Below are 25,674 nucleotides of genomic sequence, written 5' to 3' on the forward strand. Positions count from 1 at the left end.
ACAAAGAAACAAAATGAAAAGCTAAACAGTTCCGTCAGGTAACGAATACAAAACAGAAAACAACTACCCACAAAACACTGGTGGGAAAAGGCTGCCTAAGTATGATTCCTAATCAGAGACAACGATAGACAGCTGCCTCTGATTAGGAACCATACTCGGCTCAACACAAAGAAATACAAAACATAGAATGCCCACCCCACACCCTGACCTAACAAAATAGAGAAATAAACCGTCTCTCTCAGGTCAGGGTGTGACAGTACAGCATTACTAGATAGCTAGCTTGCTAATTATTTTGTGTCCAAACCAGCCTGATTTCATTGATCTGTAGCATGTTATCTTGATATCTACTTCAGTTAGCTCATACCCCTGCACAACCACTTGGAACTGGTACCCTGTCTATATAGCCAAGTTATTGTTCCTCATTGTGTATTTATTCCTTGTGTTATTATTTTTCTATTTTTTCCTAGTGTTAAAATTATTATTATTATATTATTTTAGAATTTTTCTCAAATTCTCTTTTTTTCTCCCTGCATTGTTTGGAAAGGCCTGCAGGTAAGCATTTCACTGTTAGTCTACACCTGTTCTTTATGAAACATGTGGCAAATAGAATTTTATTTTATTTGAGTGGCCCAAGTCAGCTGCAACAATGGGACGTTTGAGCTAGCGTATTCACATTGCATTGGACATAATAAAATGTTTTTAAAAAACTTGGAAATGAACTGTTTCACTTCAGTAATCATGAAATATATGTACATTATAATTAAATAAAAGGGTTTAAAGTATTAGAAACCACCAAAATAACAATTACTACAAAAATGAATTTTCATTTAATTTTGGCTTTTTCCCTACAATGGTTATTGTAGGCCGCATCAAAAGCATCTTAACCTGTTACATCTAGGGGGCAGTAATTTCACGGCTGGATAAAAAACGTACCCGATTTAATCTGATTATTAGTCCTGCCCAGAAACTGGAATATGCATATAATTATTAGCTTTGGAGAGAAAACACTCCAAAGTTTCTGAAACTGTTTGAATGGTGTCTGTGAGTATAACAGAACTCCTATGGCAGGCAAAAACCTGAGATGCTTCTGTTCAGGAAGTACCCTGTCTGAACATTTCTTGCCCTTCTTTATTATCTCTGTCGTTTACAAAGGATCTCTGCTCTTACGTGACACTTCTCACGTCAACAATGGAGTCTCACAGCCCGGGAAAAACAGGAATGATGTCATTCAAAGCCCTGGCTGAAGCACACGAGAGCAAATGCTGAGTGGTCAGTCAATGGACTAAGCCTTAGGCGCGTGACACGCCCCGCCCCCGGCTTTTGGTTTTTTCCTCAGTTTACAGACAGGCAGATTCCCGGTCGGAATATTATCGCTTCTCTACGAGATAAATTGCATAAATATTGGTTTTAAACAGCGGTTGACATGCTTCGAAGTACGGTAATGGAATATTTCGAAATTTTTTGTCATATTTTGCGTCATGCTCGTGGCCGAGATTTAGCGTTGGGATAGTGTCTAGAACGCACGAACAAAACGTCGCTGTTTGGATATAACGATGGATTATTTGGGACCAAACCTACATTTGTTATTGAAGTAGAAGTCCTGGCAGTGTATTCTGATGAAGAACAAGCAAGGTAAGAACATTTTTCTTATAGGAAATGTGATTTTGGTGAAGGCTACACTGGGTGGGTGTCTAAATAGCTAGCCCTGTAACGCCGGGCTATGTACTTACATTATTGCAAAATGTGCTTCATCCGAAAAGCTATTTTAAAATCGGACATATCGAGTGCATAGAGGAGTTCTGTATCTATAATTCTTAAAATAATTGTTATGCTTTTTGTGAACGTTTATCGTGAGTAATTTAGTAAAATCACCGGAAGTGTTCGGTGGGAATGCTAGTTCTGAACGTCACATGCTAATGTAAAAAGCTGGTTTTTGATATAAATATGAACTTGATTGAACAGACATGCATGTATTGTATAACACAATGTCCTAGGTGTGTCATCTGATGAAGATCATCAAAGGTTAGTGCTGCATTTAGATATGGTTTGGGTTTATGTGACATGATATGCTAGCTTGAAAAATGGCTGTGTGATTATTCCTGGCTGGGTACTCTGCTGACATAATCTAATGTTTTGCTTTCGCTGTAAAGCCTTTTTGAAATCGGACAGTTTGGTTAGATAAAGGAGAGTCTTGTCTTTAAATAGCTGTAACATAGTCATATGTTTGAAAAGTGTAAGTTTTCGGATTTAGAGGAGTTTGAATTTCGCGCCCCGCCCATCATTGGATATTGGAGCAGACGTTCCGCTAGCGGAACGTGTAGATGTAAGGGCTAAGTTCATCGTTAGAACCTTGTTTTTCCATGATTCCAACAGTTCACCCAAGTGTTTTGATCTAAATCGGAAGTCAAATCGCAATTGTAACATTTGGTCAAAAATAAGGCCTAGATTATTTTTGGCTGAAGTTTAATTGAACAGTATAAAACAAATCAGAATGGAGACCCAATGAAATCCCTTAGAATGTATGTGTTGCCACACTAGGGTCAGGCACTTCTCAAAGCAAATGTAGGGGGGACATGTCCCCCCCTGTTCCCTGGCTCCTACGCCCTTGGTTGAGAGCTACTTCCAAACTAAATGGTACATAGTCACAAAAGTACAGTAGATGGGGTTAGTTAAATTAAGTTTTTAAACAAAAATGAATGGAGCGAATTTGGAGTGGCAGTTATTTTTTCCTGTGAGCGGTGAGTGTTTTTAGCGAAGCGGGGGAATGTGGACGTTAAGCGATGAACGGGATTTCCGACCGCTCAACTCCGCTCACATCCTCTGTTAGTATAGTATTCTACAGTATAGTAAAGTTTACTACAGTATTCTATTGTAAGTACTGTAGTATTCTATAGTAAACTGTAGTATTTCTTAAAAGTGGTCAGCCAATCTTCTCTATATCTTAATGCTTAATGGATTGGAAATTCTCAAACAGGTAGCCACTAACCTGAATCTGATGAGGTTGGTGTAGATGAGGGGGGTTAAGAAAAAGGTGAGGATCAGTTTCCAGACTTCCGTGCTCCTCGCCATGTCTCCCCACCAGATCTGAGACAGCAGAGACTGCCAGGGGAAGAGGTAGGAGCAGAGTGGGTCCTGAGAAACTTCAATTAACCACCCTCCACATTCTAATACACACACTCTGGAAATCTGGTTAGTTTTATAAAGATGAATGTGAACATACAGATCACACGTACACACAGATCACACGTACACACAGATCACACGTACACACAGATTCACATGTACACACAGATTCACACGTACACACAGATCACACGTGCACACAGATCACACGTACACACAGATCACACGTACACACAGATCACATGTACACACAGATCACACGTACACACAGATCACACGTACACACAGATCACACGTACACACAGATCACATGTACACACAGATCACACGTACACACAGATCACACGTACACACAGATCACACGTACACACCTTGACCTCTGATCCCTTGGTTTAATACAGACCTGCAAGCCATCGTGACTGAAGAAGAGGCGGGCATCGGCTGCGGTGGCCATCTCCAGACAGGTAGCTTCGCCCCACACCAGAGACTGCCTTATAAGGAGGTTGAAAGAGTGACTCTCACTGCTCTGATAGCATTCACTGAACACATCTAGAGAGACAATTAAAGAGTTAATACTCAACACTCACTGAACAAGTCTAGAGAGAGGAAACAGGTCTTCACATTAGGTTTCCCATTAGGAACAAGGGGTGCAAATTGGTTTGCTTCCATCCTCATCCTACAGGCCTTAAGTGTGAAAACATTGCAAATGGCCCCAGACTGGGATGCCCTCCAGCAGACTTTTCTAACAGGTGGTCCCTTGCATTCTGATCCGGAGCCGCTACTAGGCATTATGGGGTATAACTTCACTCACAAAATACAAGATGCTCACTTGTATGCAAAACCGATAAATGCCCCTAGGCATTACTTGGATACATTGACTGTCTAGGCTTTAATTGGGGAATCAGGATGTCAGGGAGCAGCCCATCACATTAAGTATCAAACTAGCTAAACATTTGGAATAAGGCTAGCCCACCATTGGCCAAGTTCTCAAACTTCTGTGCTAGCTCCTTCATAGAGAGCTTGGCCGCCGTCTCACTCTCAAGCTTAGACAGCTCCCTCAGAATCTTACAGCCTGCCAGAGCACTGAGGACAGACTCCCCTGCCTAGAGAGAGAGAAAGAGAGAAAGCAAGAGCGAGTGAAAGAGCGAGAGAGAGAAAGAAAAAGGGGATTGTTTCAACATCCGTAACATGTCAGAGTTCTGGTTCCGGTGGCATGCATTGAAACGCTTGGCTTTTTTGTGGCTTTCTTTAGCAAAATAATTAACTGACTTATTTTCAAATAATTGTCAACACATTAAGGCTACAAAAATTCATTCCAACTGTTCACTGTGTCCCCTAAATCAGTTAGGAACATTCCCTAATATGATGTGGGAGTGCCCTGCAGTTAAATGCTTAATGTACTTAAAATGTATTTTTAAGTACATTAATTTAAATATTCAATGCATTGTATCTATTATGTTACTTAACAATGATAGCCTGGACAAATATACTTGACTCTGTAAAGAACAATCTCAGCTAAAGCCCCCCATCTATCTATCTATTTAGACTTTTGTTACTTTCTTTGCTTTCAGGCCCATGGGGCAGGCGTGGTACGGGATGGGGGGTCTCTGGTCATTGTGCGGGGAGGGCGTGGGGGATTGGGGGGGGGATGTAAGGGGAGACTCAGGGGATGGATGGGTGGGAGGGGGACTGATAAGCAACCTTGGTTGCTGGGTGGGGTTGGAAGGGGAGGGAGGCATGCTTTCTTCTGGTGGGGGAGGGGGGCTAGTCGGGGTGAGAACTGAGGTGGGGAATGGTTTGGGATTATCTCAGTATGTATTTCTTTAATTGTTTTTGTTCCTGTAACCCCCACCCCCCTAAAAAGATGACAAAACTAAATGAAAAGTCTGTCACAAATAAAGAAAAAGGGGATAAAGAACAATGCAAAAATGTGTCTGCACTGATAAAGTTCTGAGCATCAAGCATCCAACCATTTGAGAGTAATTGTTCATTGTTGTCATGATGGCTGCCTGGAACCATACATTCTTAACTGACTTACCTCGTCAGATAAAAGTTTAATAAAATCATTAATTAATAAATTACCATCTCCCAGAAGTAGACAGCCATCTCACTGCGGTTCTGCAGCACAGCCCAGATAAACAGAAAGGCCCAGGGATAGACACAGCGCTGCTCCCTATACAGACAATCCCCCAGTAACAACTTATTCACTTGCTGAGAGAGGGGAGAGAGATACAGTACATAAAGAGAGATAGGGTGAGAGAAAATACAGCTTGGTTAGCACAGCAGTCACAGTTACATTCTATGGCCAGTGATAAAGTGGATTCACCGTAGCAGTGTTGATAATTCAACTATATTGGTGGAGTCTACAGGCCTAGTAAGTAGGCCTAGTTAGTACACATCACTGGACCTTGTCATTGACAACAGATGCATTTGTAATTCTGGTAGTGCCCTAAACACTCTTAGAAAAAAAAAATCTTAAAATCTAATCAAATGTTTTGTCACATGCACAGAATATAAGGGGTATAAACTTGACCGTAAAATGCTTGCTCATGAGCCCTTCCCGACAACGCAGTTTTAAAAAAAATGTATACGAATATTTTAAAAAATAAGACAAGGAATAAAATACACAAATATGAAGCTATTTACTGGGAGTACAAGTATCATATCACTGTGCAGGGGTACGAGATATGTGTGGTAGATATGTACATGAAGGCAGGTTAAAGGAACTAGGAATCAGGATAGATAATAATACGCTATGTGTGGTAGATATGTACATGAAGGCAGGGTACAGGGACTAGGAATCAGGATAGATAATAATAAGCTATGTGTGGTAGGTATGTACAGTGAGGGGGAAAAGTATTTGATCCCCTGCTGATTTTGTACGTTTGCCCACTGACAAAGAAATGATCAGTCTATAATTTTAATGGTTGGTTTATTTGAACAGTGAGAGACAGAATAACAACAACAAAAAATCCAGAAAAATGCATGTCAAAAATGTTATAAATTGATTTGCATTTTAATGAGGGAAATAAGTATTTCCCTCATTGTCAGTGTGTGTGCACGCGTGTTTAGGCTACAGACATTACAATCGTGATTCAGAAGATAGGGAATGAGATTTTTAATTCGCTTCTGATATAGAGGTCCTTGATGGCAGGGAGCTCGGCCCCAGTAATGTACTGGGCTGTCCACACCACCCTCTATCGCGGTTGAGGGCGAGCATTTGCCATACCAAGCGATGTTGCAGCCAGTCAAGATGCTCTCGATGCTTCAGCTGAAAAACATTTTGGCCCATGCCAAATCTTTTCAGCCTCCTGAGGGGGAAGAGGCTCTGTCCTCTTCACGACTGTGCGGGTGTATGTGGACCATGTTAAGTCCTTAGTGATGTGGACGCCAGGGAACTTTAAACTCTCAACCCGCTCCACTACAGCTCTGCCAGCAGTCTTTTTCCTGTAGTCTACGATTAGCTCTTTGGTCTTGGGACGTTGAGGGAGATGCTGTTTTCCTGGCACCACAGTGCCAATTCTCTGATAATGGTGTTGGAATTGTGCGTGGCCACACAGTCATGGGGGAACAGGAAGTACAGGAAGGGGCTGAGCACACACCCCTGAGGGGCCCCCATGTTGAGGGTCAGTGTGGCGGAGGTGTTGTTGCCTATCCTCACCACCTGGGGCTAGCCTGTCAGGAAGTCCAGTTGCAGAGGGAGGCGTTCAGTCCCAGGGTCCCGAGTTTGGTGATGAACTTGAAGGGGACTATGGTGTTGAACGCCGAACTGTTGTCTAGGAACAGCAATCTCACATAGTTATTTACCCTCTTGTCCAGGTGGGAGAAAGCAGTGTGAAGTGCAATTGAGATATCGTCATCTGTGGATCTGATGGGGAGGTATGCAAATTAGAGTGGGTCCAGGGTTTCTGGGATGATGGTGTTGACGCGTGTCATGACCAGCCTTTCAAAGCACTTCATAATTACAGATGTGAGTGCTACGGGACGATAGGCATTTAGGCAGGTTACCTTGGAGTTCTTGGTAACAAGGACAATGCTGGTCAGCTTGAAACATGTTGGGTTTACAGACTGGGACAAAGAGAGATTGAAAATGTCAGTGAAGACACTTGCCAGCTAGTCTGCGCATGCTCTGAGAACCCGTCCTGGTATTCCATCTGGCCCGGCGGCGGTTTAAAAGTTTTACTCATATCGGCAAACGAAGAGCAAGATCACTATGAATTCCAATAGGAATTACACACCACTTTACAAGCCAGCATAATGTGATTTGCAGGTCTAATGTGGCCTGTAATCCAGGAGCTTCATACCACTGTGTTAGGGTATATAGGCACTCAAAGTAAGGCATTATAATATACAGCATGTAATGTATTGTCAAAAAGAGGTGGTTCATTTTAAAGGCTAATAAGGCTGGTAGAACCGTTCAAAGATAAAAGGGTTCTTGTTAGAACTTTTCATAGAGGGTTCTAGGAAGAACCTTCCCACTGGGCAAACAGTGGTTGAATCAACGTTGTTTCCACATCATTTCAAGAAAACAATTCTGTATTTTTTTTTACCTTACTTCTAATCTAAATACAATGTCATGGTGACATTTGTTCTTGATTTTACATTGAATTCAAGTTAGTTGACAACTCAACCAAATGTAAATAAACAATTGATATTGAACTGATGTCTGTGCCCAATGGGTTAAGACGATAAAAGGGGTTCCTGGTAGAACCATTTATTTAACGGTTCTAGATATAACCAAGAAGGGTTTCCATATGGAGACAAGCTGAAGAACCATATATGGTTCTACTTAGCAACTTTTTTTCTGAGAGTGTATAGGGGATAGAGTGCTATTTGGAACGCAGTATGGCAGCCACTACCTTCAGTGTTCTCCAGGTGCTGGTGCTCTGGTCCAAACCCAGAGGACTGTAGTAGAAGGGCTGACACACATCTCCCAGGATGTCCCATAGTAGCCGTGACACCTGGAGGGAGAGGCGAGTCACATATAACTGAGAACAAAACACCTAAATTAGAGCAAATGCGCCTCAACTCCACACAGAGCCAATGACCCCATACCTCCCCTCTCACCCCTCCTATTTGACCAATTCACCATGTAATTTCTCAATAAATACCTAGTCATTTCTGTACCATAAAATAAAGTGCAACCCCTCCTCACCTCATACAAGCTGAGCTGTTTGGCAGAGGAGGGTCCTGATATGGGGCTCATAGGGCTCTGGGGCCTCTTGAGGGGTTGTCGTGGACGAATCAGAATTAGTTGGGTAACATAGATAATTAAGATGTTTTATTAGTATAATATGCTTATTTGAGGTACTTGTCATTAGAAAGTGTCCATTGGACTCTGGTGTCTTTTCAGTTGCACGTCTCCCTTAGCTGGGGCTCAGACACTTGGGGCCCAGAGAGGGGAGAGGTCAGACTTGTTGTCATGGGACTGTGTCTTTACCTATTTCTTAAACCATGTGAAGGGATGGCGTGATTAATGGGGAACCAATGACTTGTCTCCACAATGTCTGTGAGCAAGTCACTCCCTCCTTTTCTTTATTGTGGGGAGGATTATGGCAGTAAATGGACCCTTGTATGTCCTCTCTTAGATCTTACACTTATCCTGTGATAATATATGGCCTAGAGGCTCACTCCCCCCAGTGAGCCTGTCCAGGAGTGGGGTCAAGAGGGGGTTTGCTTGAGATGGGAGTATCTAGAGTTGACAATTGATATATGCCATTGGATGAAATAGTTCTGTTCAATACCGTACCAGGGAGGGACGGTTCTAAGGAGACCAGATACTGGGCTAAACCATTAATCCTGTTGACATAGCAGTTACTGTCTGATGTGTTTTATTGATATCTGTCATACAAAACTTAACCTTTGTGAACTGTTACTAAGCATCTGTGGTTTGTCAATGTACGTTGAAGGGGGTGTATTGTTGCTATAAAAGATCCCTGTAGCAATTCTGTAATCACCTTCCTGGTTCATTCGAGAGAATGCATTATTGGGGGTCAAGAACTTTTGCAAAAGTATCTTAAGTATTAAAGATGTAGTTTAACTCAGACTGGTGTGTTTGTAACTCCTCATTTGGTAATGCGGAAAATAGCCACCACAGGTGTAGGCTCGTCCGGAGAGCAGGGGACAGTGGGCAGGGATCTGGCCAGGCTCTGCCTCTCTGTGAGGCGTCGCTGGAGAAGCGTGTAGGCCAGAGAGCTGTTGGACAGCGAGCGGTACAGGCCCTCCAGACGCTGGTAGGTCAGGTAGTCCAGGATGTTGAGGCCGTTCTCGTTGAAGAGACGTACAAACTGGGGCTTGTTGTTGATCAGTGCGTCCGTCATGGAGTCCTCCAGGTCCTCGTACTGTGGGAGGATGGGAGGGCGTTTTTATAAACATCTATCGCTGTCTGTCTGTCAAAAGTGAAACAATAACATCCTGCCGAGTGAGAAAGTAAAGGAACGCTTCACAAATTGGAAATTGTTCTGATTTCCAACTTCCCTTCACCACCAGCCTACCTTCTCTGTATTGTTCCAACTTCCCTTCAACACCAGCCTACCTTCTCAGTATTGTTCCAATATCCCTTCAACACCAGCCTACCTTCTCTGTATTGTTCCAACTTCCCTTCAACACCAGCCTACCTTCTCTGTATTGTTCCAACTTCCCTTCAACACCAGCCTACCTTCTCTGTATTGTTCCAATTTCCAATTTGTGAAGCCGTTCCTTATGTTCTCATGTTATCAGATACAGAGAAGTTGGAAAGGTAAAGTCTGTCTGTCGTTTTGAATGGCCTGACAACTAAATAACATAAAAGAAAATAAATGGAGTTGGCGTCAGAAGTGTGGCGTCAGAAGTGAGGAGCAGCTCACCCTCCATTGGATGTCTCCGTTGAAGAGTTCACTGTTAGCGATGTCCACCCTGTTCCAGGCTACTGAAAGCTTCAGCTCCCCTGTGTACTCACTGGCGTCACAGGACACACGTTTACTGACTGACAGAAATTACATTGAACGAGTGAATAGTTTGACCAGGATCATGTTCAACATATTTGTCAACAGACAGGAAACGCACAACTCACGCACACCTACCTCTGACCAGAGCCTTCAGTAGCACAGTGTCAAAATCATCAGGACTGTCCTGCTCCCCGTGGAACACTGTGATCAGATCTCTGTTCTGATAGATACTCAGAGCCTGGGGAAAGAAAGAAAACAACGGAGAGAGAAAGAGGAGAGAGAGAGAGAGAGGGGAGAGAGAGACATAGAGAGATAGAAAAACAAAGGAGGAGAGAGAAAGAGGAGAGAGAGACAGAGAGGGGAGAGAGACATAGAGAGATAGAAAAACAGAGGAGAGAGAGACAGAGAGGGGAGAGAGACAGAGAGATAGAAAAACAGAGGAGAGAGGGCGAGAAATAAGCAGTATGATGAAGTGATCACACTCCCCACCCATCCCACACGCACCCTGTCCACAAGCTTCTCCCGGTCTGCCTCGGCAGGGAAGTGCTGACCCTCTCACGGGTCCATTCGCGCAGCTCCGTGCTGGGGCTCTCACTCCCCTCACCCTCTGGCGGGGGAGAGGTGCGGCTCATGTGCACAGCTGACAGGGCATCCAGCAGCTCACAGATAAGGTCTGCCGCTGGACCAGAACCATTCAACACCAGCCAGGGAGTAGCATTCCTCAGAGAGAGATCCACCCTCTGGGGGGAGGGAGAGAGAGATTTTTTTTAAGGGAGGGAGAGAGTGTTTGGGGGGAGAAGGGAATGTTCTGGACATGGACAGTAAAGTTAAGTGTTGATAGTGATGTTGTAATAGCTTACCTTCAGCATGGCAGCTTCCCCTGAGATGAGCATACACAGCACAGGAATCTCTATACTGCCACTACCTGGAAGATAACAGGTACAGGGGTGGGGTGTGGAGAGAAATCCATCAAATTATTATCAAGTTTTTAGTCATGAGTCATTGATCAGATGTCATTGTGAATGTCCATCATATTAATGTCAATGTGTGAATGTTTCATGATTTACTACTCATATGAATATCCACAAGCATTGTGGGTTTAGAACAGATAGTTAAACGGATTTCCTTATTAAAAAATATTTAAAGAATTGTGGCGCTTCATGATAGTGTATGTTATGCTTGCGCAGAGCAAATTTTTGCAGTGAGTATTATTATTATCATCATTATTTTCTTCAGGGGATCTAATAATTTGGCCAGGTGAAAATGTAGCTATTTGAACGTGCATATCATGATCTGACATAATGGTAGCCTCATTTTTGGGCTTTACATTTGAGATGTGCGCATATTTTCAGAATTTCAAGCATTTTGAATGAGGAGACATTTGGAGCTAAATGATGCGGCTCTTATATAAAAACAATGTGGCCCACATAAAATACTCGGAATGCCCATGACTAGGAGAGATTGCAAGTCAGAAGGGCAGTGGACTCGAACCCATGCCAACTCTGTTAGCCTAGGCTGTGCATGTGTGCCAGGGTGTGAGGCTTTAACCGTTGGACTAGACAGGCCACGTGATGTGTAATTCTGGCCAGAGTGAGACTATACAACAATTGGCACTTTGAATCACCCGCATTGAGAATGACTGCCAGGGCAAGGAAAATGTATGGAGACTACCTAAATCATATAAACTGGAACAGCCATCTCAGAAACAGGTGCAAAAAGTCCAATTACTAACAGATTGGGTTAGTTTAGATAATTTTTTTATGTTTGCATAATCAACCAATCAATGTACATGCAAAAACACAGGTATTGAAAGAAAAAACATCTGAAAATCAACCTGCAATAGAGCATGCTGGGAGACACTGTATGATAATGATAGGCATGGTTTTGAGCAAACATACATTTGTAATGTTACTCAACAAGCTTGTTCAAATACGTCTCACTTTGAAATTGTTGATTGAACGTACAATTGTAAGGCAAACAAATGAAATGTTATCGGTCACATACACGTGTTTAGCAGATGTTATTGCGAGTGTAGTGAAACAGCTGCAATAGGATTGTGAGTTTGCTCAACATTTGGGCATACAGTATAGCTGAACCAACATACAGTGTTGCCTACCAAAGGCAAATATGAATGTAATTTTACTCAAACTTTTTCAAATTCATGTCACGTCCTGGCTAGTATAAGGGTTAATTAGTATTGTAGTTTGGTCAGGACGTGGCAGAGAGTATTTGTTTTATGTGGTTCAGGGTGGTGTGTTTGTTAAAAGGGTGTTTGAATAAGTATTCCGGGGTTTTTGGGCACTGTTTGGTTTTCATGTATTTCTATGTTTATTCTAGTGTGTGTGGTTCTATGTTGAGTTAATTGGGGTTGGACTTCCAATTGAAGGCAGGTGTTTGGTGTTGCCTTTGATTGGAAGTCCTATATTAGTTGGGTGTGTTTGTCTTGTATGTTGTGGGAGATTGTTCTGTGTGTAGCCTTGTGCCTTACCAGACTGTGTTTGTTGATCGTAATTCTGTTTGTTATTTTGGCTGTTCATTTTGATAGTTATTAAAAGTCAAGATGAGCCTGCACATACCTGCTGCGTTTTGGTCCTCCTTCACCGACGACAACCGTGACAATTCAGCTCACTTTGAACTGAGTTTGTTGAGTAAACAAACTTTATTAGCTCAAATTCTTGTCCATTTGCAGTCCACTCAACTCACAGAATAACGCTGTTGGTTAAGTTGGCTTTTTTACAGTGTATAAATGCAAGGAAATCTCCTCTTCTCTTTTGTGACCGATCCATCGGGGCACATATTCAAATTGGATTGATACAGAGAAGATTAGCATGGTCTTCCTGCGCATGCACCAGAATGATGTGCTCTCCCCACTATTTATTGTTTCTGCAGTGATGATTCACCATCTTCAGACAATGATTGTGTAACTTATTTGTAGATCATCATTGTTTGAAGATCAAAAAGCAGTAGTAGCAGTATGCAAATCAGAGAGCCAATTGAACGTCTTTTTCACCAATGAGATTCAGTTCCCAACGTTCACCAAAAAGAGCCTTTAATTCGCGAACGACCCATCACTAATCTCTCCTACCTTTCCTGTCTCCTCTTCACTATCCGATCTCAATGAAAACACAATCCCCTGTCCCCCCAAAAAGAAATGACACATAACTTTGCTTAATGTGACTTGCAGGCTTGATGTGGCATGTAAACCAGGAGTTTCAGACCACTGCGTTAGGGTGTAACTGGGCCTTCAAAGAAAGACCTTGTGATTACAATGGGAAATATGCAAATAAGGTAGAATAAATTCTCTAGTTGAATTGTATATTCACTCAAACTAAAATTCCAAGTTGAGTGAATATACAAATAAAACTTGAGAATGTATGTTGGTTCAGCTATATGCCCAAATGTTGAGCAAACACAATCCTATTGCAGCTGGTTGCCTTACAATTGTATGTTGAATCAACATAGTTTTTTTTACAGTGTAGCCATGATGTCAACAACAGAAACTCCCATTGGTTGCTCACCAGATGAGTTCAACTTTGGATGAACTGTCAAACATGGTTAGTCTTTCTTACTGAAAAATATAAATAACCCACCGAATATAATCAACACAAAAGCGTTACATGAGCATCACTGAGTTGTATAGGCTATATCATATCGCAAAGGACGTTGGGTGTGAAACGTAGGTGAAAACTCGTACTTGAACGTTACGAGAATTAAATCAAGTTTTATAATTGTAAACACATGGGAATAGGATAGGGGCTTTAGATGGTAGATAATGACCACTCCATAGACAGCATAACTTTGGTTTACCGTAACCTCACACTTGCATGCTGAAATCTGTGCACTAGAAACACGATTGCTGATTTTTTTTAAAGTCACACTGTGACCTGAACTTAGTACACCTTCAATGGGCGGCTTGAACATGCTGCACTTCACCTGTACACCTGTAATATATTTTATAAACATTTAGGAGATGGGGGCTAGTCTTACCAGTATAAATGTATTTATTTTATCTTTATTTAACTAGGCAAGTCAGTTAAGAACAAATTCTTATTTTCAATGACAGCCTTGTTCAGGGGCAGAACTCAGGGATTTGATCTTGCAACCTTTCAGTTACAAGCCCAATGCTCTAACCACTAGGCTACCTGCTGTGTGTGTAGTGTGTGTGGTGTGTGTGTGTGTACTGTGTACTGTGTCTCACCCCAGATGCCGGTGCGCTGGTGGGAGATGTAGTCTTCCATCTTGGACCTGAAGGCCGTTTGTCCTCCCCGCCGGCCTACACTCCCATCATCCACCAGCAGGAAGGCCTGGTAGTTATTATCCAGGCAGCACGAGTCACGGGATGCGTTCTGGACATAATACCGTGCTGAGAGAGGAGGAGGAGGGGGGAGGAAGGGTATCAGCGAAGGTAAAGCGAGAGGGGAGGGGGAGAGAGATCAATGTAGATAAAATAAACGAGGGGAGAGAGAAAAAGAGGTCATTGTGATTACCATCCATTGTGTATTACAATGTCCTTGTTCTTACTAATTACATTTCCTGTGGTTTTGCTTGGCTGAGTGAGAGAGGGTGAGAAGAAAAGAGGGGAGAGATGAAGGAAAGTGAAGGACATTAATTTATTTGTATTCAGTGTCAGTGTACAGTAGTGTGCTCCTGTGCCGCCTTATGTGTGTGCGTCTGTGCATGTTTAATTCTGTATACATTGAACATTGTGTGTGTGTGGTCATGACATGTATGCATCTATTCGTGTGTGTGTAAGTGTATTTGTGTCTCTGAGCGTGTACCTGTGTGTTAACTAGTTGCTCTCTGTTGTGCACCAGCCCCAAGGGGGCCACGCCCACAGCAATGACTTTCTTCTGGGAGAGGGAGGAAGCCGCCGCTGCATGATCTCGCACTGCCTCCCCAGCACAACGACCCACCCCCTCCCTCAGCCCCCCTGTCACTATCCACACCCCTGGGAGAGAGAAAGAGAAGAGGAGGGAGAAATGCAGGGAGTGAAGGGGGAGGGGAAGAGAAGGAAATGTTAATGACACAATAGGTGCATACATTTTTAGAATCCCTGCAGGAATTGAACCCACAACCTTGGAATAGCAAGCACCACATGCTTACCAACTAAGCTACAAAGAATCATTGACAATAAACAATATACAGATAAGGAGCAGGAACCTGTTGGTTAAAATCAAATCAAATTTTATTAGTCACATGCGCCGGATACAACCTTACTGTGAAATGCTGACTTACGAGCACCTAACCAACAGTGCAGTTTAAAAAAAATAATACAGATAAGAAATAAAAATAACAAGTAATTAAAGAAGGGCACTGTGAAAATATGTGAGATGCATCCATCCTTTAATGGGGGGGGGGTCCTAGTGGGGGGAGGTCCTCTTTTGTCCTCTATTGCTCCTCTATTGTTCCTCAAGCAAGGGGAGATGCCAATGACATCAGAGGGAACCATCAGGCCAACTCCTTGAATGGCTTACTCCAGTTTGCACTTTTGTCAAAAAAACGATTTTGCTCAAAACAAATATTTATTTTTAGCTTACTGTATTTATAAGTGGGATGTTGTTTTTAAAAGTAAAAAAATAGCTGGAGTGCATCTTAAAATAAATCTGAAATACTGTTAGAATGTTTTTCAATTGACTGCCATAGGCCCAAATAAAGAAGTAAACATTGGCTGTTAATAACATATTTGTTTTCACATGGTTGGTGTCACAACAAGTTTCAGATATAAAAATGGGGCATCGGGCCAAAAAAGTTTGGGAACCTCTGTACTATATATAGTATTTACTGTACTGTTTTTACAGACTAGTACGGTACACTATAGTTTTTACTGTAGAGTTTGTGCAGACTGTAATATACTGTAGTATGTACTGTAGTGTGTTTGGGGACAGAACCGTAGTATTTACTAACATGTTTTTGTTTTATTATCTTTGACATAGAAGTAGGGGGCTTTCTCCTTCAGGAAACCTACTGGACAAATACTACTCTTGTAAGGGTCCTGTGTGTAGCTGGTGTAGAGTCAGGCGCAGGACAGCAGATATGAGTAGAACAACACCAGGTCTGTAAGGGTCCTGTGTGTAGCTGGTGTAGAGAGTCAGGCGCAGGACAGCAGATATGAGTAGAACAACACCAGGTCTGTAAGGGTCCTGTGTGTAGCTGGTGTAGAGAGTCAGGTGCAGGACAGCAGATATGAGTAGAACAACACCAGGTCTGTAAGGGTCCTGTGTGTAGCTGGTGTAGAGAGTCAGGCGCAGGACAGCAGATATGAGTAATCAACGTACTTTACTCAAAAAGACAAATTTACAAAGTAACATCACAAGCCCACAAAGACGGACCGAATTACAATAAACAATCACTCACAAACACAACATGGGGAACAGAGGGTTAAATAATAAACAAGTAATTGTTGAGTGAAGCCAGGTGTGAAAGACAAAGACAGAACAAATGGAAAATGAAAAGTGGATCGGCAGCGGCTAGAAAGCCGGTGACGTCGACCGCCAAACGCCGCCCGAACAAGGAGAGGGACCGACTTTGGCGGAAGTCGTGACAACTGTGAACAAAAATATAAATGCAACATACAACAATTTCAAAGATTTTACTGAGTTACAGCTCATATAAGGAAAACAGTTGATTGAAATAAATTTATTAGACCTTAATCTATGGATTTCACTTGACTGGGCATACAGATATGCATGTCTTGGTCACAGATCAGGTGTGGATCAGAAAACCAGTCAGTATCTGGTGTGACCACCATTTGCCTCATGCAGCACGACACATCTCCTTCGTATACAGTTGATCAGGTTGTTGATTGTGGCCCGTGGAATGTTGTCCTACTCCTCTTCAATGGCTGTGCGGAGTTGCTGGATATTGGAGGGAACACGCTGTCATACATGTCGATCCAGAGCATCCCAAATGCGCTCAATGGGTGACATGTCTGGTGAGTATGCAGGCTATGGAATAACTGGGACATTTTCAGCTTCCAGGAATTGTGTACAGATCCTTGCGACATGGTACTGTGCATTATCATGCTGAAACATGAGGTGATGGCGGCGGATGAATGACACGACAATGGGCCTCAGGATCTCATCACGGTATCTCTGTGCATTACGAGTGACATTGATAAAATGCAATCATGTTCATTGTCCGTAGCTTATGCCTGCCCATACCAAAAACCCCACCGCCACCATGGGGCACTCTATTCACAATGTTGACAGCAACAAACCGCTCGCCCACACGATGCTATACACGCTCTCTGCCATCTGCCCAGTACAGTTAAAACCGGGATTCATCCGTGAAGAGCTCACTTCTCCAGCATGCCAGTGGCCATCGAAGGTGGGCATTTGCCAACTGAAGTCGGTTACAATGCCAAACTTCAGTCAGGTCAAGACCTTGGTGAGGAAGACGAGCATGCCGATGAGCTTCTCCGAGACGGTTTCTGACAGTTTGTGCAGAAAGTTTTCGGTTGTGGAAACCCACAGTTTCATCAGCTGTCCAGGTGGCTGGTCTCAGACAATCCTGCAGAATCTGGATGTGGAGGTCCTGGGCTGGCGTGTTTACATGTGGTCTGTAGTTGGGAGGCCGGTTGGATGTACTGCCATTTTTTTAATGTGGGTTTGTAAGGAATGATCTGTTTTTGGTCACAATACTTCTCAAAACCCACCACTAATGTCCATACAGTGAGCCTGTAGAAGGGGCTCTGGTCTCAATTACTCTGAGAGGCCTCCCTGTGGCTCAGTTGGTAGAGTATGGTGTTTGCAATGGTGTTTGCAACGCCAGGGTTGTGGGTTTGATTCCCACGTGGGGCCAGTATGGGGAAGAAAAAAAAAGAATGAAATTAATTGAAATGTATGCATTCACTACTGTAAGTCGCTCTGGATAAGAGCGTCTGCTAAATCACTAAAATGTAACTGTAAAAATGAAAGGCAGGCCTGTCGTGACCAGATTTAACCTCTCATGGGTAAGGTTGATACATTTGTCTGTTTACCTGGGTCACGAGATCCATCTGTAATGTGAGTTTCCAGGGCTTGTTGCAAGCTCTGCTTGCCTGGCCATCGAGGGGCTACCGGGATAAGGGAGAAGCCTCCTTCCCTCACTCTGGCTGGAGTAGGTGACTGTATTACCGCCACACCGGCGGTCACAACTCACGAAGGCAGTCAAATTCCACGGCAATTAGGCTTCTCCAAGCTCTGATGCCCCTCTGTCAATGCAAATGTAATTGAAAATCTAATCAAACACTACATGAGAGCCCATTAGCCCAAAATGGCCTCCATTAAAAAGAGGAGAATCCCATAAGCTAGGCCTTCTATATTTATTTACCAACTTTCCTAATATTAAGCACATTGCTTAATATACACTGCTTAAAAAAATAAAGGGAACACATAAACAACACAATGTAACTCCAAGTCAATCACACTTCTGTGAAATCAAACTGTCCACTTAGGAAGCAACACTGATTGACAATAAATTTCACATGCTGTTGTGCAAATGGAATAGACAAGGTGGAAATTATAGGCAATTAGCAAGACACCCCCAATAAAGGAGTGGGGACCACAGACCACTTCTCAGTTCCTATGCTTCCTGGCTGATGTTTTGGTCACTTTTGAATGCTGGCGGTGCTTTCACTCTAGTGGTAGCATGAGACGGAGTCTACAACCCACACAAGTGGCGTAGGTAGTGCAGCTCATCCAGGATGGCACATCAATGCGAGCTGTGGCAAGAAGGTTTGCTGTGTCTGTCAGCGTAGTGTCCAGAGCATGGAGGCGCTACCAGGAGACAGGCCAGTACATCAGGAGACGTGGAGGAGGCCGTAGGAGGGCACCAACCCAGCAGCAGGACCGCTACCTCCGCCTTTGTGCAAGGAGGAGCAGGAGAAGCACTGCCAGAGCCCTGCAAAATGACCTCCAGCAGGCCACAAATGTGCATGAGTCTGCTCAAACGGTCAGAAACAGACTCCATGAGGGTGGTATGAGGGCCCGACGTCCACAGGTGGGGGTTGTGCTTACAGCCCAACACCGTGCAGGACGTTTGGCATTTGCCAGAGAACACCAAGATTGGCAAATTCGCCACTGGCGCCCTGTGCTCTTCACAGATGAAAGCAGGTTCACACTGAGCACGTGACAGACGTGACAGAGTCTGGAGACGCCGTGGAGAACGTTCTGCTGCCTGCAACATCCTCCAGCATGACCGGTTTGGCGGTGGGTCAGTCATGGTGTGGGGTGGCATTTCTTTGGGGGGCCGCACAGCCCTCCATGTGCTCGCCAGAGGTAGCCTGACTGCCATTAGGTACCGAGATGAGATCCTCAGACCCCTTGTGAGATTATATGCTGTTGCGGTTTGCCCTGGGTTCCTCCTAATGCAAGACAATGCTAGACCTCATGTGGCTGGAGTGTGTCAGCAGTTCCTGCAAGAGGAAGGCATTGATGCTATGGACTGGCCCGCCCGTTCCCCAGACCTGAATCCAATTGAGCACATCTGGGACATTATGTCTCTCTCCATCCACCAACGCCACGTTGCACCACAGACTGTCCAGGAGTTGGCGGATGCTTTAGTCCAGGTCTGGGAGGAGATCCCTCAGGAGACCATCGCCACCTCATCAGGAGCATGCCCAGGCATTGTAGGGAGGTCATACAGGCACGTGGAGGCCACACACACTACTGAGCCTCATTTTGACTTGTTTTAAGGACATTACATCAAAGTTGGATCAGCCTGTAGTGTGGTTTTCCACTTTAATTTTGAGTGTGACTCCAAATCCAGACCTCCATGGGTTGATAAATTATATTTCCATTGATTATTTTTGTGTGATTTTGTTGTCAGCACATTCAACTATGTAAAGAAAAAAGTATTTAAGAAGATTATTTATTTCATTCAGATCTAGGATGTGTTGTTTAAGTGTTCCCTTTATTTTTTTGAGCAGTATATATAGATCTCTCTGTTCAATATCACTTACCCTTCCATTTCTTGAGCAGTTGTCTGGGACAGGGATGTTGTTTTGATGTGCCAATTTGTAGGCAAGTTCTCTCCATAAAACTGGTCTGCGAGATTCTCGACATGTTTATCAAGCTCAGACTCCATGTCATCAGATAAGACCTTGTGTGCCTCTGCTACTCTATCATAGCTCTCTTTCACACAGGTACGTGGTCCTTTTCTTTTTTGTCAATGTACCATTCAGTCTATTTTTTCCATCTCTATCTGTTGCTGAATGGACTTCTTCCCTTCTCTCAATTCCTTGGGGGACTAAACGTGCTGGTTTTACATTTGTATACACTGGGCATGACGATGTCTGCTCTTTAACAATAGTTTAACAATAGTTTAAATGATACATTGCGTAAAACTGACAAAATGTTAGAATTTGTATGGTCTATGGTGGCCATTGGCTGAACTTAACCAATGGACATTGCCCTAACTTACGCCAAGGCAAACATATTGACTATATTAGCCCATACATGATACACTTTCTGTTGTATAGCACACTGTATTACTTATACAACTAATATAAGGACAGGACATGAGACGGGAGTAGAAAGTAACGTGGGCATTGTTTAATGCGTTTCACAGAGAGAACGTTCCTAGCATTTAAACATAGGTAAGCAGTAAGCAGGGGGGGGGGGGTTACAGGTGCTCTAAAGGGACAAAACTAGAATATCAATACACATCATATTCCTCCCCCTTTACCTTTGATGACTCATAAGGAAAAAGTAAATATTCACTGTTTTGCCTATTGTTTTCTTTTTAATATAAGTTCGCTTCATGTAAATAAATTAACTTTTTCAGAATAACCTTTTCTAAACTAGGGATAGAGGGTAGACTGCCTCAGTCCCCAGACTTAACCCTGGGGTGTATTCTGCCCCAATGTCGGAGGTTAGTCTGAACTAAATAGTCAACCTGTCAGGGGGTCGTCTTTCTCTTGCAGGGTAATGACGACGTACAGGTGAGTCTACAGTCACATTATCTGAGTGGTGATGGTGTATGCCCAGACTGGGGTGCAACAGTACCCTGAGTAGGCACTCTGGCTAGTTCAGGTGAGTCTGGAGCACTTTCCACATTTGTAGGTTGCTGCAGTGGATGTTCAGGTGATGGCTCGTAGTCATGGTAGGTCTCCAGTAGCTGATCTTGGTTTGTCACTTGACATGAGTCATCTCTGAGGTTGGTTCCTGGCAACAGTTGATCCACGTGTCTCCTCCAGATGATGTTTTCCGGTGTGTGAACTGTGTAGGACACAGACCCTGTTTGTGCAACCACTGTGGCTGGTATCCACTTTGGACCTTTGCAGTAGTTCCGAGCAAGAACTCTCTCTCCAGCTATGAAGCTTCTGTCTTTTGCTTTGCTTCGTCTCTCCACCTGTGCTCTCTGTTCTGTCTGTACAACCTGTTTCGTCTTTGGAGATATCAGGAGGTCGAGTCGCGTGCGAAGCTGTCTTTTCATCATGGCTGACGCGGGTGCCACTTTGGTTGTAGCATGGGGAGTGTTTCTGTAGGTTAACAGGAAGGTGTTTAGACGCCTATTGAGGGAGCCGTTCCCTTGTGATGATTTTAAAGCTTGCTTCATCGTTTGGACAAACCTTTCAGTGAGGCCGTTCGTTGCAGGGTGATACGGCGCTGACTTGATGTGCTGAATTCCATTTGCTTCCATGAATGACCGGAACTCTTCAGACACCAGTTGGGGGCCATTATCACTAACCGTAGCTCTTTGATGGTTCTCTCCGCTGAGGTGCTCTTCATCACTGTGACCTCAGGCCATTTGCTGTGTGCGTCAACTACGACTAAGAACATACGATCCTCCAGTGGGCCTGCATAGTCTATGTGAACTCGCTGCCAAGGCTCCTCTGGGAAGTCCCATGGGTGTAGTGGCGCTAGCTGAGGCATGCTCCTCATCTTTTCACATGCAGAACATGACTTGACCTTGTCTTCGATAGCTGCAAGCGACAGAATGCCTGTGTGGGGACCAAAGATGGAGGTGAGGGGTCTATGGTCCGTCAGCAGTGTGAATTGTCGGCCAAACAGAAACTGATGAAATTTCTTAACTCCAAACACAATGGCGAGTCCTTCACGCTCTATCTGTGCATAATTGCTCTCGGCTTTACTTAAGGTCCGTGATACGAAAGCAATTGGCCTTTCTTCACCTGATGGCATGATGTGTGAGACAACTGCACCAACGCCATAAGGCGATGCATCACATGCCAACTGTAATGGCAAGTTGGGGTGGAAGTGGGTTAGGGCCTCTGACTGAGCTAAGGCTGTTTTCGCTTTCTTGAATGCCTCCTCACATCTGTCTGTCCACTTCCACTGTTTGGTTTTGTTCAAAAGTTCATGCAGGGGCTTTAACATGTTAGTTGGTTTGGCACAAACTTTGCGTAGCATGTCAGTAGTCCTAAGAATGATCTCAGCTGACTCACGTTCTGTGGGGATGGAGCTTCCACAACGGCCTTCACCTTCGATGGCACCTTGTGGAGCCCCGAACTGTCGATGACATGGCCCAGGTACTCAACAGAGGGCCGGAAAAACTTGCATTTGTCCTTCCAGACAAATACTCCTCCAATCTCTGTAGTGTAGCGTTCAGGTTTCTCAGGTGCTCCTGCTCGTCTTTGCCGGTGATGAGTAGATCATCGAGGTAACATTGGACCCCAGTGATCCCGCTCAGTATCTGGTCCATAGCTCTCTGAAACAAGGCCGGAGCTGAGGTGATTCCAAAAGGAAGCCTCCGGTACCTGTACAGTCCTTTGTGAGTCACTATGGTCAACAGTTCTTGTGACTCTTGGTCCACCTGCATCTGTAGATAGGCCTGACATAAGTCTATCTTACTGAATTTTTGTCCTCCAGCTAAACCAGAAAAGAGGTCGTCAACGAGGGGTAGTGGATATTTTTCAGCAGTCAAGACTGGGTTAATGGTGACTTTGAAATCACCACAGAGTCTGAGTGATCCATCTTTTTTTATGACTGGAACAACGGGTGTAGCCCATTCACTAACATTCACCGGATCCAATACTCCACTCTCGACTAGTCTGTTTAGCTCAATTTCAACTTTTGGTTTAATGGCGTATGGGACAGGTCTAGCTTTGAAGCATTTTGGCTTGTTGTCTGGTTTCACGGTCAGTTTAACTGTTATGTCCTTCATACTGCCAAGGTCTCATTTGAACACATCCGCGTGTTTCCTCAATATCCCTTGTAGGTTTGTGTCCTCTTTTGCAACCATGTGAATTTCCTGCCAGTTTAGTTTGATCTTTTCCAGCCATGTGCATCCTAGCAATGCTGGATGGTTGCCTTTCACAATGTAGAGTGGTAGCTTAACCTTCTGTTTGTTGAGCTCCACTGTAACAATCACGCTTCCTCTCACTGGAACAATCTCACCGGTGTATGTTTTCAGCGTCATCTTTGTGGGCTGTAGTGTGAGGTGATGTAGTTTCTCCTTGTATACAGCCTCAGACAGCAAAGATATGGCTGCTCCAGTGTACACTTGCATCCGTACTGCGTTTCCATCCAGTAGCGGTGTCACCCAGTAGCCGTATCCATTGTCTGGAATTGACATAACATGCAAAGATTCTTCCCCTTCAGACAGGGTATCACTTTGTTCATCCTCTGTGTGCTCCATTTTATGCACTTTCTTTTTGTACTTCCTGAAGTCGCTTTTCCTTTGTTCAGTACTTTTGTTTGACTGTGTCTTTTTGTTTTTACATGCACGTTCGATGTGACCATTTTTTTCACAACTTCTGCAGTCTAAGTCTTTGCACCAACACTCCTCTGCTTGGTGACCTGGTTTCCCACAGCGATAGCATGGCTTGCCACCTCCTGCCTTGTTTTTTAACCACGTAGACACCTTATGTACTTTGGTCAATGCACTTAGCTGTTGTGCGTCTTTATTTGCCATTTCCATTGATGTACTCACTTCTATTACTCTCTGCAATGTTAAGTTACTCTCAGTCAAAAGGCGTTTCTGAATTGCCTCGCTGCGCATGCCACACACTAACCACACACTATCATGTATAGTGTCACTCATTGATCGCCCAAATTCACAGTGTTCAGATAACTGTTTCAATACAGCCACAAACTGTGAGATTGATTCCCCCTCCTCTTGATTTCTCTTATGAAACCGGAATCTCTCTGCGATTATCAGTGGTTTGGGAGAATAATGTCCTTTTAAGGTAGCCACAATTTCATCACATGATTTATCACCAGGTTTTTCAGGCGTTACTAGGCTGCGCAGTAGATTGAATGTTTTTCCTCCCATAACAGTCAAAAATGTTGGCACAACGACTTCTGCTTTAATTCCATTTGCCAACACAAAGTACTCAAAACGTTCTGTGTAAGAACTCCATTGTTCCACAGATTCATCAAATGTTCCTATATTTCCAATCAATGCAGACATTTTCGGTTTATTTTTCTCTCACACACTTTTCAGACGGTCCCTTACACCCAGACCCCTTTTTTTCTTTCTTTTAACTGACTGATGACTTCACTTTCTCCCGCAGCGAAACTCTTCTTATCCCTCGAGGCTCTCGTTGCCATGACATCAAAGGCCAGCTAGCATCACTCGACTGGCTAGCTCCATGTTTTGTTTGTATCTTTATACAGCAAAAAAATATATAACGAATTTAACTCATACTTTCTGCCGAAGATGAGTACAAACGTGAGAACGTTTCTTCCTCGTTGCCAGTTTTGTTGTATAGCACACTTGTCACGTCCTGACCAGCAGAGGGTGTAGTTGTGTAGTATTTTGGTCAGGACGTGGCAGAAGATGTCTGTGTATGTTTGTTCTGGGTGTTGTGTTTCTATGTTGATCTGTGTGGCTCCCGGTCAGGGACAGCTGGTTATCGTTGTTCCTGATTGGGAGTCATATATTTAGGAGTATGTTTGTCACTTGGGTTTGTGGGTGGTTGTGTTAACACTGCTATGATTTTGTAAGCAGCATGTTAGCCTGTCTGGAGTCGTTCGTGTTTATTGGTTTCCCGTGTATGCTTTATTCTAAGTAATTAAAAGATGAGCATTCATATCCCGGCTGCAATTTGGTCTATTCAACACGGCAACACTTATGGCAACACTGTATTACTTATACAACTAATATAAGGACAGGACATGAGACGGGAGTAGAAATTTTATTTAATATATATATATTTCTTTGGGGGGGGAGTAGAAATTAACGTGGGCATTGTTTAATGTGTTTCACAGGAAGAACATTCCAAGCATTTCAACGTAGGTAAGCAAGGGGGGGGTTACAGGTGCCCTAAAGGGACAAAACTAGAATATCAATACACAACACTTTCATGATAGGTTTAGGATCTCACATTGTAGCTTATTTACAACTGATTTACAATTTCTTTTTTTTTTACTTTGGTTTAGATACAACCATCATTAAACCTATAACACAATATATTAATTTAACAATGAAAATCTGTTTTTTGGACCCAACTTGTTCACCACTTTTTCCATGTTGTTTCTTCCTTCAAATACTCCATGGAATGATTTCCTATTTGGTGTATGGACGGTTTCCCAGAAACAAGGGGTGGCTCAACTAACTATTTGGGTAAACTTACCCCACTCTCTCCTACCTATAATTAATGGTACAGTGGGCATACCTTACAGGGTACCACTACAGTGACAAGCATTTGTACCCCTTTAAGTACAATGTACAACCTTTTTTT

The 25,674-nt window shown here is 43.5% G+C and overlaps 1 pseudogene; it reads right to left on the reverse strand.

Annotated features, from left to right (window-relative positions):
- The window catches only part of LOC115196252 (transient receptor potential cation channel subfamily M member 5-like), a 46,134-nt pseudogene extending 24,221 nt beyond the window's left edge, over nt 1-21,913 (reverse strand).
- Between the last annotated feature and the right edge of the window lie 3,761 nt (nt 21,914-25,674).

The sequence above is a fragment of the Salmo trutta genome, chromosome 1 (assembly GCF_901001165.1).
Source record: "Salmo trutta chromosome 1, fSalTru1.1, whole genome shotgun sequence".
In the NCBI taxonomy this organism is placed as follows: domain Eukaryota; kingdom Metazoa; phylum Chordata; class Actinopteri; order Salmoniformes; family Salmonidae; genus Salmo; species Salmo trutta.